We start from the raw sequence: 14,492 nt of genomic DNA on the forward strand, positions 1-14,492 counted from the left end.
AATCAATAAACCCCACCTCAAAGTGCAGCCCTAGTTTCTCACCCTCCCCATAGGGATAAATACTGAAACGGGAAGGCGCTACACTGATTGCAGTTTGGTTTAGCCTTTTGAATTTATTAGGTGCCTTTTTCTACATATAAAAAAGACACAAGGCATCTTTGACAACAAATCCATTGCTCATTGGGGTTCATTTAACAGACCAAACGAGGCGATTGGGCGTCTTCTGCCAGAAACGCTTGGGTAGGGAGGGAAAAGGTTGATCTATCCTTGGGAAAGGGAACAGGCCTCATCAGTAACATTGTCATTTTGGAATTATGGGGATGTGGTGAGCATGAAGTGAGGTTTGAGGAATAGCATCGAAGGGTTGCCTTGCTTCTTCCTCAGAAACTTGCGGGTTGTAGGGTTAGAAAGCCCAGGTGGCAATGAAAGAGGGAAGGTGAGCTCCTTCTGGTAAGCTATGTAGGAGGAAGGCCAAGCTGGCCAGGGCAGATTTTCCAAGGAGTATTCACCCCTTCGGGGTTCTTTGCTTCCTGTACTAACGCAGTGAAACTGTAGGGCCAACAACAAACACGTCTTTTCCTGCATAACATTTATACCCAACATGGAAGCTGAGGCGGCCATATATGTGGCTCCCACATGGTCTCCCTTCCAGGCACCAACCAGACCCAGACCTGCTTAGCTTCAGCAAGGTGGTAGCCTCACGTGCCTTAAGACCAGTGCTATTTTTCTAGAAAAAGAGGTGCCGGAACTCACCCTGAACACCTCCCTTGTTCTCTTAGAATGGCAATGGCGCCCACCTGAGAGGTGCCACCTGAGTTCTGCCTGGAAAAAGCCCTGCTTCAGACAATTGCCTTTTCCCTTCCTCCGCCTGTCTTAATTTTGCTCAGTGCCTTTACTGTCCCTGAGTGACTCAGGGGTAAGTTTACATGCGTATGTGTATATATATTTTGTTCACAAAGATGTCTGATCTCCGAATAATTATTTCTGATTTAATACCTGTATAAAAACGTGCCCCCTTGTGCCAAAAGAGAGGCCGTCATGAGGGTTTGGTGTATTTTATTACGCTTTATTAAAAAGACAACCTGAGTTCCGGATAAATCGTGCTGATTAGCTGTTTCGGGGTTTGGGGCTTTGCAAATAAAACGTTTTAAGTGCATTGTAAAGTGCAATTATACAAATGTGACACTAGATGGCGATGGTGAGCTATGGCAAATTCAATATATATATATATTTCAAAACATGTTTTTTAAAGCATCTTCATGACATTTTTTATATGTGTCTAGATTCCACCCAAGTTACACCCTTCACTGGCACTGTTCCACCCCATCAACCACTTAATTGCAACTGGGGTATATTTAACTAAGTCAGTAGCTGTATTGATGCAAAGATCACTGCTTCTACCACAGATCTTTCCCCCTCCCCCTTGTGTGCCCCCCTAAATCTAGGGGTTCCCACGATCCTCTGGAGCAGATTTCGGGAGCACATGGCGGAGACGGGAAATCCTGTAGTGCTAGCAATAATCCTTGCACTGATGGGCCGGCTTAATTGAATGCTGCTTCTTGCGATGTTGAAAAGCTGGTATCGCCCAGCCCTATTGAGTGATGTGGAATTGCACCCAGTACAATCACCCTATGGACAACTTGGCATTGCTTAAGTTCAAAGAACTGCATTGCACCATAATCTCTTAGTTTGCAGACATCTCTGGGAATTTCTGTATAATAAATAAATATAAACCTCACAATCAAGAGTTAAAGCATCAGGCATTGAGGGGGGTCTTGAAAGGAAACTCTCCCACCCACAGTCAGAGAGGCAGTGACTTAAACTACTCCATTTATCCTTTCTTCATTTCTACTGTTTTCCCGCATACAATACTTGTACAGTGGTACCTTGGGTTACATACGCTTCAGGTTACAGACTCCGCTATCCCATAAATAGTGCTTCAGGTTAAGAACTTTGCTTCAGGATGAGAACAGAAATTGTGCTCTGGCAGCGCAGTGGCAGCAGGAGGCCCCATTAGCTAAAGTTGTGCTTCAGGTTAAGAACAGTTTCAGGTTAAGAATGGACCTCGGGAACGAATTAAGTACTTAACCCGAGGTACCACTGTAATCCATGTTGTGTTTTGCGAAAATTAATCAAAGCAAATCCAGGCACGTTTTGACTTGGGGACACTGTTTTTTTAAAATAATCTCTGTAAATTTCCCATTCCTTTTGGAATTTTAGGTTAGACTGTCTCCTAATCGCATCCGTCATTTTTGCCAGTTCGAGATACAGTGGTACCTCGGGTTAAGTACTTAATTCGTTCCGTAGGTCTGTTCTTCACCTGAAACTGTTCTTAACCTGAAGCACCACTTCAGGTAATGGGGTCTCCTGCTGCCGCTGCGCTGCCGGAGCACGATTTCTGTTCTCATCCTGAAGCAAAGTTCTTAACCCGAGGTACTATTTCTGGGTTAGCGGAGTCTGTAACCTGAAGCGCCTGTAACCTGAAGCGTATGTAACCCGAGGTACCGCTGTATTCAAATAATTTATCCTGCCATTCCTTTTTTCACTTTTCCAATTTCTAGCTATTAATATTCTTACTGCCGTTGGAGCATATATAGAGAATATGCGCCCTTTGTTTACAGGGCAGCAGGTGGGGTGGTCTGTGATGGAGTGGGTCGTGGCTATGACGCCAGCCTACGCAAAGCGGCTTGGCAAGAGCCCTTCAAGTGTTGTATCTTTAAAAAGTAAAAATAAAATAAAAATGCATTAGCATTGCTCTGTGATTAGATGTGAAGTGCCATTGAAGGCCTTAGAAACGAAGGGAAGCTTTTAAGAAGTATTGAGGGGGCTACAGAATCACCAGGGATGGGGGGCAGCAGTGGTACAGCACGTACTTGCAAAGGCAGGGAATGCCAGCGGTAACAGGCAGCGATTCCTTTGCTCTTTCGCTCCCCTCCCTCTCTAGCTGCAGAACTACATAAAAAGAGTAGGGGGGAAAGGTGTTTGCTCCATACTTCGCAGACTTTGCATCCTGAAACACAAAACAGGAGAAAGAGGTACGGATTCCCTGTCTCCTTTTTTTCTTTTTGCAAGGATCCCATTATTGAGAGTTATCAGTTAGCACAACAGGAATCCTAATGGCAAAGCAGAGCAGAGCAGAAATGATATTTTTTTGGGGGGGGGGTCCTCAAGCAAGGTCACCTCCAATTGATTTTGTTTGCAATAAATTCAAATTCATACTTAATGCATTGGGAGGGGGTGTTGGAAGCTACTGAAACATTTAAGGAAAATAGGGAAGATGAACTATTGCTTTGGTAAATGTGTGCTTCTCTCTCAAAGTTGCCCTAAAATGTTACCAGCAAGGCTCCAAATTTATTTATTTTTAAAAGCAAGCAACAACTTCCATCTATGGAAATGATCGTTGTGATTTCATTTAAATTGCTAAAACTCCTGATTAGATTACGATGCTGCCATCAGTGTGCACAATACTTTACTGTGTACTAGAGGCTAGGTCAAAATTGCTTAAAATCTAAAATTCAACACAAGGGAGACCAAGGAAAGGGGCAGAGATGGAGGCAGGAGTAAGCAGGGAGGCAATGATTAGTTGTTTAAGCTTGGACGTATTTAGACTTAATTAGAGTTGATTGAGGATTGCCCCTTCCCCCATATTTGTTCTTAGTTTAGAACCTGGGACTGCAGGCTGATTCTTATTTAACAAGACCTGCGCTGAGGCTGTTGTTATCAAATGGGGGAGAGAAAGAAATGCACTCTTCACATGCAGATTAACTAATTATTAAGACCCCACATGCTTCAAGTGCAAGACTTGGCGTTAAGAAATGTAAAGGAATAGATATTGGACTAACAATCTTGCCTGGAAATTATGCCATAGTCTTGTGCTGTTCTCAGTATTTGTGTGTTAGAGTGGGGGAGGTACACTGCACATGCTCAGAGACATTAAAATTTACTTGGCACTTTTAAATGACCGAATGCGTTCTGCGGGTCAGCTCCAGCTCAGATTTAAAAGCTGGGCTGCCTCTTCACCTTTGCCACAAACCCAACTGTGAGCTGGTCCAGGGACCTTCCTGTTGCCAGTTCCAACTTGTGATGTGGCACCTTCTACTCCTCCTGCCTCTCTGGCTGTGACTTGCCATCTTTTCTTTCCCAGCTACTCCTTCCCAAAGGCAGCTGTTGCGAGAAGAGGGATGCACCTGCTTCTGCTATTCACCTTCCTTAGTCTCTTGTGTCTGCCGGTGCAGGGCTGGGTCCTTAAGAAACCCACCCAGAATGAGCAGTGGAAGATGCTGGACCGTTTGCAGAACAGAGAGCTGGTAAGAGGGCTCTTGTTGCGGAATGGGAAGCAAGGTTTTATTTAGAATTCGCTCTGCAACACCCGGAGAGTTAGCAAAAAAGAGTGCCTTTGAAAAAAATGGGCAGAGCACAACATAACCCCAGCCCACTCCGGAAAACAAGCTTTCCCCCCAAAAATCCTCTAATTATTTACAATTTAATACATTGTTGGCATCTGTCTGTCTTGGGAGACAATTTAATACATTTAATGCATAAAAAGCTTGTAAGTTGCTGTGGGTTGCCTTGGATATGATGAAAGTGCTTAACAAATTTAATAAATAATAATAAGAAAACACCAAAAGCTATTACTTGTAAGCAGAAAGGCCAACGTTTGTATTTTCTTCAATATTCCCTGTTGAAGCAACAAACCAAACCCAATATGTGGTGATGCACCACTTGACAAAAAGTGGCCTGAGGTCCACAAAAGCTTAAATTTGATAGGATTACGTGACCCAACTGAGTTTTCCTCAGAGTTAACCCATTGAAATTAAAGGTAAAGGTAAAGGGACCCCTGACCATTAGGTCCAGTCATGGCCAACTCTGGGGTTCCGGCACTCATCTCACTTTATTGGCCGAGGGAGCCGGTGTACAACTTCCGGGTCATGTGGCCAGCATGACTAAGCCGCTTCTGACGAACCAGAGCAACACACGGAAATGCCGTTTACCTTCCCGCCGGAGCGGTACCTATTTATCTACTTGCACTTTGACATGCTTTCGAACTGCTAGGTTGGCAGGAGCAGGGACCAAGCAATGGGAGCTCACTCTGTCGCGGAGATTCAAACCACCGACCTTCTGATCGGCAAGTCCTAGGTTCTGTGGTTTAACCCACAGCGCCACCCTCCTCCCCCATTGAAATTAATGGACCTAAATTAGTCATGCCCAATTAATTTCAGTGGGTCTGCTCTGAGTCCAACCAATATACAATCAGTAGCCTTTAAGCAGAGAGGTGGTGAGCCACTGCATGTGGTTTTGTGGGCCAGGCCACAGATTTGCCACCCCTGTTTTAAGGCGCCGCAATACTTCTCATTCACTTTGCTGCAAAAGATTCATGTGGCTGTCCTTCTCAAGCAGTCTCAAGCAGTCCTTTTCTTTCTAGGAGAAAAAGGTGCAAGAACACTGCCCTATCCCTCCTGTTTCTGCGCGCAAGCAGGAAGTGCAGGGCAGCTCTGTGGATGGGCAGAGCTGAAGCGCAGAGAAGCTTATTCCCTGCCTGTCAGCTCCACGAGCTGCCCTGTCCCTTCTGCTTGTTTGCAAAAGCTGGAGAAACAGGGCGCCTTGCAGAGCTGAGGAAAGGAAGACTTCTTTCCATGTCTCAACTGTTAGCCTGGGAGGCTGAAGAGCCTAATTAAAGCCCCGCTGCACCTCTGGCTCATGAGAAGACCCTCTCCAGTGCCCATAGAGGGTGTCTTCTTTGTGTTCCAGGGAGAGTCTTCTCGTGAGCCAGAGACATGGTGTGGGGAGAGGTGCTGGAACGCACCAGTACCTTCCAGATGGGGAAAAAACCCCTGGCCTCAAGGGATAAAGGCAGGCGCCCTTAACTTACAGCCCCACTGGTTAAAAAGTGGCAGAATAAAAATTATCCCTTAATATGTCATCTGATTAATTTACCATTAAAAAAACAAAAACGGTTAAAGGAGGCCAGCCCGATTCTCTGCCAAATGCAGCCCACTGAGGAGTCACAAGCTGACAAAATCCACTACCGGATTTGACAAAAGCAGGTTAGTTCATTCCTTGTTGGGCTGCTGTACAAGCCACCAATCAATGTCTCCTTCACAGTTTGAACAGCCCTAGATTAAGATCTGCACGTCTTACTCCAAATAGTGCCCAGAAGGATGGGGGTGAGCAGGTCATATCCACAGTGAGGGCGCTGGCTGCTACATCTGTAGTGATGGAGGATTTGCGGTTTGCTGTGCTTGTGCACTTACACACACACATGCACCCCTGTGTGTGCACTCACAGGGCCCATTTTTACCACAAAGTTCCATTAGGTAATTGACTCTCAAAGGTAAGAGTGCCACTCTCCTTTCGCTATCTTGTTTTTCCCTTTTGCCCTTCCTCTGATCTCTCAAGAGATACTCAAGTTAAAAGTCAAGAGCTTTCTGAGCTTGGCATCCTGTCTGTCAAGACTCCACTTCCCCAGAGGCCTTCTTAATGCTTGCCGGTTGACTTTGAGGACTCTACACAGTGCCTAGCCAACAAGAAGGCTTTGTTTCTTCAAAGTAGGGAATAAGTGACATGCCACAGCGATGACATCTAGTACAAGGACAGGCATAATAGAATTGTAGTAGCATTGGAAGGAACCAACGGGTTCTGGGCTAGGAATCTCCCCTGCCTGAAACCCTGGAGAGTAGCTGCCAGTCAGAGTAGACAACACTAGACTGGATACAGTGGTATCTCGGGTTACATACACTTCAGATTACATATGCTTCAGGTTATAGACTCCGCTAACGCAGAAAGAGTGCTTCAGGTTAAGAACTTTGCTTCAGGAGGAGAACAGAAATCATGCTCTGGTGGCACAGCAGCAGGAGGAGGCCCCATTAGCTAAAGTGGTGCTTCAGGTTAGGAACAGTTTCAGGTTAAGAACGGACCTCTGGAATGAATTAAGTACTCAACCCGAGGTGCCGCTGTATAAGGCAGTTTGCTATATTCCCTGATCATTTATCTGGTACTCCCACAGTTGCAAGAGGAAATACAAACTGGAGTGAGATTGTGAAGGGAACAAATCTAGGTTCCAGTCAGGGGTGACCAATAAATTTACATTATTCATCTGTTATTGTTCCCCTCCCCCCGCCACAGTTTCTCAGCGCCCTGCAGTCGTACCTCAGCACCAAGGGTATCCAAGTGGAGAGAACTGCTCCGCCATTTGTGCTTCTCTTAAAGGATCACAACGCTGGGACACATGGGGAGCTGGAAGGGCAAGAGCTGGTGATCATGGATCCCGAGGTGGATGGGTGGATGAATAAATAGGCATGAACAGCAGGTGAGCATCTCAACACAGAACTACAACCAACAGTCCTGTTGCCCCACAGGCTTGCTAGGGTAGTAATCAGGTTGCCCCCATCTCTTTCTGTTTTTAATAGCTAGCAACGTTTCCACACTTCTGTCTTACCATTTGCTAAGTTCAACACTATGCACCGTCTATTGGCTGAAGCATGGCACAAATTCAAAATTCAGATCCTGAGTGTTAGATGTAAATTTGCAGATCTAACAGCACATAACATTTTAGCTTTTTAAGAAATTTGCTTAACTTTGGAGGGAATGGTATAAAAGACTGTTAATTCATCCAATCCATATTGACCTGCCTTAGTTTTTAAGACCAATGTCAGAGGCCTTGCTCTCCAGCCTGTTGCTACATGAGATCAGACAGGGCCTTCTCAGTGGTGGTGTCAATCCTTTGGAATTCTCTTCACTGGGGTTCGCTGCCTGCCCTGCTTTTAGGTGTCTGTTTAAAAAGACCTATTCTGCCCAGTTTGCAAACACTTGTTTTATTCACCAGACCACTTCCTGAATCAACTGAAAACTATACAGTTAATCAACTAAGATTTGTTTAATTGGGTTAGAGTTGTAAGATTTAATACATTAAAATATAATAAAGTCATCCTTTTGGGAGTGATGCTGGGAGATTGGCAGTGATAAATGGGGGGATGTATATTATATATTTATACAAAAAAAACACAAAAACCTAGAGGTTTCATTTTCACCCTCGATATCTTGGATATCGATCTGCCGTGACACCTGATTACTTTATGATCGTCAATCAGCAGTTTATAACGGGTCCGGCACACTTCTTCAAAGCTGCGCCACTGTTGCTCCCTTCAGGTCACGGCTTAGCAGAGTAGAACACACAGCGGTGTAAAGCAGACTTACTTCCTTCTTCTGGCAAGCACAGACAGACAGCTCCGTCTATTTACAGCTCTTTATTGAAGCATTTCAGCTACAAAGACCGGGGCTTCTTTCAGCCATATCCAAAGGCACGTCTTTCTCTCTCACAGATACACAGAGAGAAGTGAAAGTACAGGAAAAAACTCCTCCTCCTTAGCTTCTAAAAGCTTCTGTCTCCTCCCGGCTTACGTCTGACGTCGGAATGTGACGCACACTCAGAACCCTTAACCATTTACGTTCTGAACACTCACACCCCCCCTTGCGTTGGATTCCGACTGCACCTGTGGAACATCCTCAGCAAAACTCTGTGAGATCAATGCCTTCCCCAATGCCTTGCGCCCTCTCTTGGCGTCCCTGTTAGGCAACTGTGGAACCACCTCACAACTCTCAGAATCGCACTGTGCGAAACTTACCCACGCACCTGTGGCCTGGTACCTCTCTGGTGGAATACCCTTTGTTGTGCGACTGGACCTCCTAGGCACAAACTCAGGTGTTCCCTCTGACTCACTTTGATCAGCAGGTGTGTCCTCTGCATCATGGGATTCTCCTTCTGACTTAAAGCGTCTTCGAATCCTCTCCATCACACTCACAGGAGAACTAGGCTCACTTTTGGGCACTCTCTTAACAACTTGTGGAGATGCCACATCGTGCTCTTGACCCTGGTCAGTGACCTGGTCGTCATCAGCAGCCTCAGCCTCTTCTTCCGCCTCATCAGAACTGTCTTCTGGATCAGAGAGACATTCTGAGAGAACATCACGCCTGACAGGAGACTTTGACTTTACATCCTCCTCACAGAACTCAGCGTGTTTACTGATCAGCACCTTACTCTGATCACCTGAAGGGTAAGCAAACCGCCATGCACGGGCTTCTGGCTCATACCCACAGAAGATCATTTTCTGGAATTTGGCTCCATCTGGCCCTCGCAAAGCCTCAGGCGCAGAGACAATCGCAGGAGACCCAAACTTGCGCAGAAAGTGAACCTGGGGTTTGCGGCCATTCAACAGAGAAAACGGAGTGTCACCTACCAGCGAATTGTAGGTCCTATTCCAGGTGAAGCATGCAGCTCTAGCCGCCTCCAGTCAAAACTGTGGAGGTAACTCAGACTCTGTAAGCATCACCTGTGCTGCCTGAACCAGAGCTCCACTCCTCAGCTCTGCCACCCCCCTCTGATTGGGTGAAGTAACTGTGTGACGTATCCCTTTCTCATGAAAGAACTTCTGCAAAGCAGAACCAGTGTACCTAGCATTTCTGTCACTGATGATCGCTTGCACTCTGGTGGAGAACCTTAGTTCTACTCCCTCAATCCAGCTCTTGATCAGCTGTGCTGCATCCTCCTTGGATCTGAGACCATGAGTCCAGGAATTCTGCGAAAAATCATCCAGAAAAGTCAGCAGATACCTGGCCCCCCCTAGACTCTGTTCCCTGACAGAATTGGACAGATCTATGTGAACCAGCTCAAAAGGTTTGGTGGTAACCCGTTCCACCTTTGGGTAACTACACCCTCGCACCTTTGCTTGCTTGCAAGTGTCACAATTAATGGCACTTCCACAATTTTGAATCCTACACCCCTTGGCAACCTCGGGCAGAGTCTGCAAGTCCTCTACCGACCCATGAATTGTTCTCTGATGCCATACGCATGCACATGAGGCATCATGAGCGGGAACTGTAGTACGCTGGTTGGGAACTGTAGCACGCGACGCTTGTGCTTTCTCAACCTTCCCCTCACCCCCAAGAGACGTTTTAAGAATGAAAAGATCATTCTGTCCCCGTTTCACTTCAACAAGTCGTCTTCCTTCTCTGGAGATTGTGCAGGAATCCCCCTGGAAACAAACCTGAAAACCCTTTTTTAACAAATAAGGCACAGATAACAAACAGTGATGAACCCCTGGAACAACACAAAAATCCACCGCCTCCTGCAAAACAGAAAGATATACATTAGTACGCTTATTGATTTTCGATCTCTGTCCATTTGCGAACTTTACAGTCTGTCCCTTTGAAACTGCCATGCAATTCCACATCTCGACTGCAGGGGTCTCTGGAACCATGTTGCGGTTAGTTGCAGAGTCAATAACAAGGCTGAGCTCGAAATTTTCCACTCGGCCGTCTTCGAACAATGCCATGCTTGCAGAAACTTGATAAGACTCTTCCTGCTGCTTCCCCTGACCACCTGCACGCTGGCCTGCCTTCCCAGGCCTGTTGCCATGGAAACCCGTCTGGTTCCCATGAGAAGTGTCCTTGCCAACATCCTGCCTCGGCTCTCTGCTCCGGTGGGGGCTACTGCCACGCAGACATTGAACTCCAGTGGAAAAACACTGCCCGGGGCTCCTCACAGCTGGCTTGGCCTTCCTCCTTCTGGAACGGCGACTCCCACCAGCCTGGCCCCCCCTGAAGCTGCTCTTCGCTTCAGCACAAGTGAAAAGTCTTTTAAACTTGCCTTTGGAACTTTTCGCCCCCCCGATCTGCTCACTAGCGCTCCTAGAGGCCAAGACATCGGGAACAGGGCCTGCCAGTCCAGCCTCTCCAGGACCCAGTCCATCACACAGACGTGTAGAAGCATTACAACAGCTCCCCAACACTGTCCCAGCCCCCATTGGGCTTTCTGGGCATACTTCAGCCCCCCCTGGGCTTCTTCCAGCCCCCTCTGGCCTGACTCCCGCTGAGCTTTCACACACACTCCTCAGCGCCTGCCAGGCGGCCTGGGCCGATTCAACGCCCTCAAGATGAGGCTTCAGCGATTCATCAACGCATGCTCTGAGCATATCCAGCTCAAGTTGCATTCTCTGCTGGCTATCTTCAGCCCACGCAGCCCCACAGCTTGCAACGCCTGTTCCAGCTGCTGGCCAGCTAAGGGGTGATTTTGGCTCCCATTGGCTTGCTTCCCAAAGCCCCTCGACTAGGAACCATCCCCTTATTCTTCTGCTCCATATTGCCCAACTCTTTAGAGTGAGCTTTTCCAGAGGTATATTCTGGCTTTTGGCCATCTTCTCCCGTTCTCCCAAGGTGCCCCAAGCTGTACTTACTCCGTACTCAGTGCTCAGTACCAGCTCCCCCGGCTCTCCCTTGCTTGGAGTAACGATTCCAGCTGCTTTTAGCTCCAGCTGCTTCTCAGCTTCCAGCCAGCTCTCTGTATCAGCAGCTCTCATTGCCTCTTAGAAGCAGGCAATTAATCATTCTTGCTCCCTGGCATCCAGTCAGCTCCCGTTGGCCTCCGACGGCCCCTCAGCCTCAGAACGCTAACTTCAAAGACATTCCTGAGGCTCACAGCGTCTGCTTTACGAGCGTTGGCTGACCTCCATAACCTCTTGGATATCGATCTGCCGTGACACCTGATTACTTTATGATCGTCAATCAGCAGTTTATAACGGGTCCGGCACACTTCTTCAAAGCTGCGCCACTGTTGCTCCCTTCAGGTCACGGCTTAGCAGAGTAGAACACACAGCGGTGTAAAGCAGACTTACTTCCTTCTTCTGGCAAGCACAGACAGACAGCTCCGTCTATTTACAGCTCTTTATTGAAGCATTTCAGCTACAAAGACCGGGGCTTCTTTCAGCCATATCCAAAGGCACGTCTTTCTCTCTCACAGATACACAGAGAGAAGTGAAAGTACAGGAAAAAACTCCTCCTCCTTAGCTTCTAAAAGCTTCTGTCGCCTCCCGGCTTACGTCTGACGTCGGAATGTGACGCACACTCAGAACCCTTAACCATTTACGTTCTGAACACTCACACGCAGCACCACTAGGGAGGAATGTGTGCATGTTGTCTGGGAGGAAGCAAAGTGTTACTCAAGAGGAATCAGAAGGAAATGTTTCAAAATTGATGAATGACTGTTACAGATAGATAAAAGAGGATTTACTCTGCTCGGCTATTCCGAGGATTATAACAATTTATAAAAGCCGTAGCAGAAATTGGTAATTGAACAGGTGATGTGTAGGGAGAAGGGATGAAGGCATTTTGAAATGATAGTTGGAAGAGTTATTTTATTGGGAGAAGCAAAGGAGGGAGGAAAATAGAGGGGGCACCTGGGGTGGGTGGGAAGTTAGCTTTTTAATTTGTATTGAATTTGTATTAATTTGGTGATAATTTGTTAAAAATTATGGAAAACCAATTAAAAAAATTGGTAAAAAAAATAGCAGTTCTTAGTGTGCAACATAGGGTTGAAGTGGGAGAAGCAGACAGGTTTGGGAGTTCATTGTAGACCATCCTGTGATCCTCGGATGAAGGGCAGTATAGAGATTTACTACTACTTATAATAATACAGCCCACTAAAATAAAGTACAAATGATTCTGGTTCCCATCCTTTCTCTTCCCTGCTAACTGTAAGTTATACATTTTAATGCAATGCTAATTAAATGCTAATACTTTGTCATTTCTTTTTATCCATTCAGGTGAAATACTGTCTTTAAACAGCTGGTCATCCCCTGAACACCTCTGATTTGCTGCTTTTGATGTTGCATTCTTCCTACATTTGCCAGAGAATTGCTTTTTGATGGTTAGATAAATTTCTTCATATGTATTGGCACATCCTCAGTAGATTTTGCCTAAGCTGAATTTGAGGGCCAGTGTGGTGTAGTGATCAGAATGGCACATAAAAAATGGAGACACAGGTTCAAATCCCAGCTCGAGCTCGGCCATGAAGTTCACTTGGTCACCTTGGGCCAATGACTCTTCTTTGTAGCCTTAACCTATCTCACACGTTTACTGTGCCAATAAACAAGAGACAAGGTTTGAACACCATATGCTTGAGCTTTTTGCAGGAAAGGCAAGATATAAATGTTAAACAAACTGCTTTCTTTGTCACCAGTACTAAACACCATGTACCTTTGGCTGAGAGGGGCTTGCCCTTCCCACTTTGTTTGATCCATCTAGCTCAGTATTTTCAACACTGACTTATAGAAGGCTCTCCATAATTTCAGACAGTGGACATTCTCACTCCTACCAGGAGATGCCAGGGGATTGAACCTGGAATCTTCCGTATGCAATACTGTTCCACTGAACTATGGCCCTTCCCCTGAGGAGAGGGGACTGGCACAGTATGATCACATAAGTAGTTTTGCTGGGTTCAAGAAAGTTTGGAAACTATACCTTGTGAAAAGTTATGTAGTGGTAGAGTGGCTATAAAATGCATTCTGTCTAGTCTCTGAGGTAATGTTTTCTTTATTTCACATATCATCTGGGTTTGATCTCTCTCTGGCATTTTGTGAATGAGCCCCCACTGGACAAACACAGGCATCACAATCATCACACTTTTTTCTTTGGGAGAAAGAGGAAATTATTTCCCCCAAATGTTGCAGGGTGGGGGCAGAGGGTTAAATCTGCTGACATGCTTTACGTCTGGATCCAAAGAGTTAGGGAATGGGTGGGCATTATTAGGGATGGGTGCTCAGTGGTGAGAATAAAACTTTCTACATATGTTTGGAAGCATTCCCATTAGTATATGGACACCAAGCATTTTAGGGCCAGTATTAGGAGGACCCGTACAATTTAAGTTGTTCATAAATGAGCCTTAATTATGAGTGAGATGGGCAGGTCTTCTGAACAAGCAACTTGTTCAAGGTAGTAAGAACAAAAAGGGATTGTGTGGAGCACCAAAAATATCATGCCAACATACCCTCCAACATTTCTCCAATAAAAATTGGGGCATTCCATTGCCAAACTGGGTGAATGCGCATTAAAATGGCAAATGCAAGATGAGGCAAAATATGGTAAGATCGCACATAACAGCTCATAGAATCTGAACTGCTGGTGACCACATGGGAAAGTAAGTTGTGGTGGAATGAAAATATAGACGCATTGTGCAGCAGTTGGGAAAAACCAAACAAACCCTGAATTCCATATTAGGGATCTTTAGGAAAGTGTCTGAAAATAAAACTACCAATATGATGTAGTTATGCAAATTATGTAACATGAGGCCACGTTTGGAATACTTTGGGTAATGCACATCAAAAAGGATATAGAATTTGGAGGGAGGAAAGGCAACCAAAATAATCCTGGGGCTCGAACAACTCCCTTATGAGGAAAGGTTACAACATTGGGAGCCTTTTAGTTTGGGAGGGGAAATGCGGCTAAGAAGTGGGAACACGAGAGAGAGACATGCACAATTATGCCTGGTTTGGGGAAAGTGGGCAGGGGTAAGTTTCTCACTCCCTTATCGCAATATCAGACCATATGAAGCTGAACGTGGGAAGAGGGAGGACAAAAGGAAACAATTCTGCACGCAATGCCTTGTTTAAAAACTCTGGCACTCGCCTTCACAAACGCGCCTCGCATTCTCTCCCCCCTCAGAA

At 46.0% G+C, this 14,492-nt stretch overlaps 1 long non-coding RNA gene across 1 annotated transcript; it reads left to right on the forward strand.

Moving 5' to 3' along the window:
• The first annotated feature begins 11 nt into the window (after nt 1-11).
• On the forward strand, nt 12-13,738 carry LOC309355145. The gene is made up of 4 exons (XR_014162426.1): nt 12-3,035; nt 4,145-4,307; nt 7,123-7,306; nt 12,594-13,738. It is a non-coding gene; the product is annotated as an uncharacterized lncRNA (long non-coding RNA).
• The last annotated feature ends 754 nt before the right edge of the window (nt 13,739-14,492 follow it).

This window comes from Podarcis melisellensis (genome assembly GCF_964234715.1).
Source record: "Podarcis melisellensis genome assembly, chromosome: 13".
Classification (NCBI taxonomy): Eukaryota; Metazoa; Chordata; class Lepidosauria; order Squamata; family Lacertidae; genus Podarcis; species Podarcis melisellensis.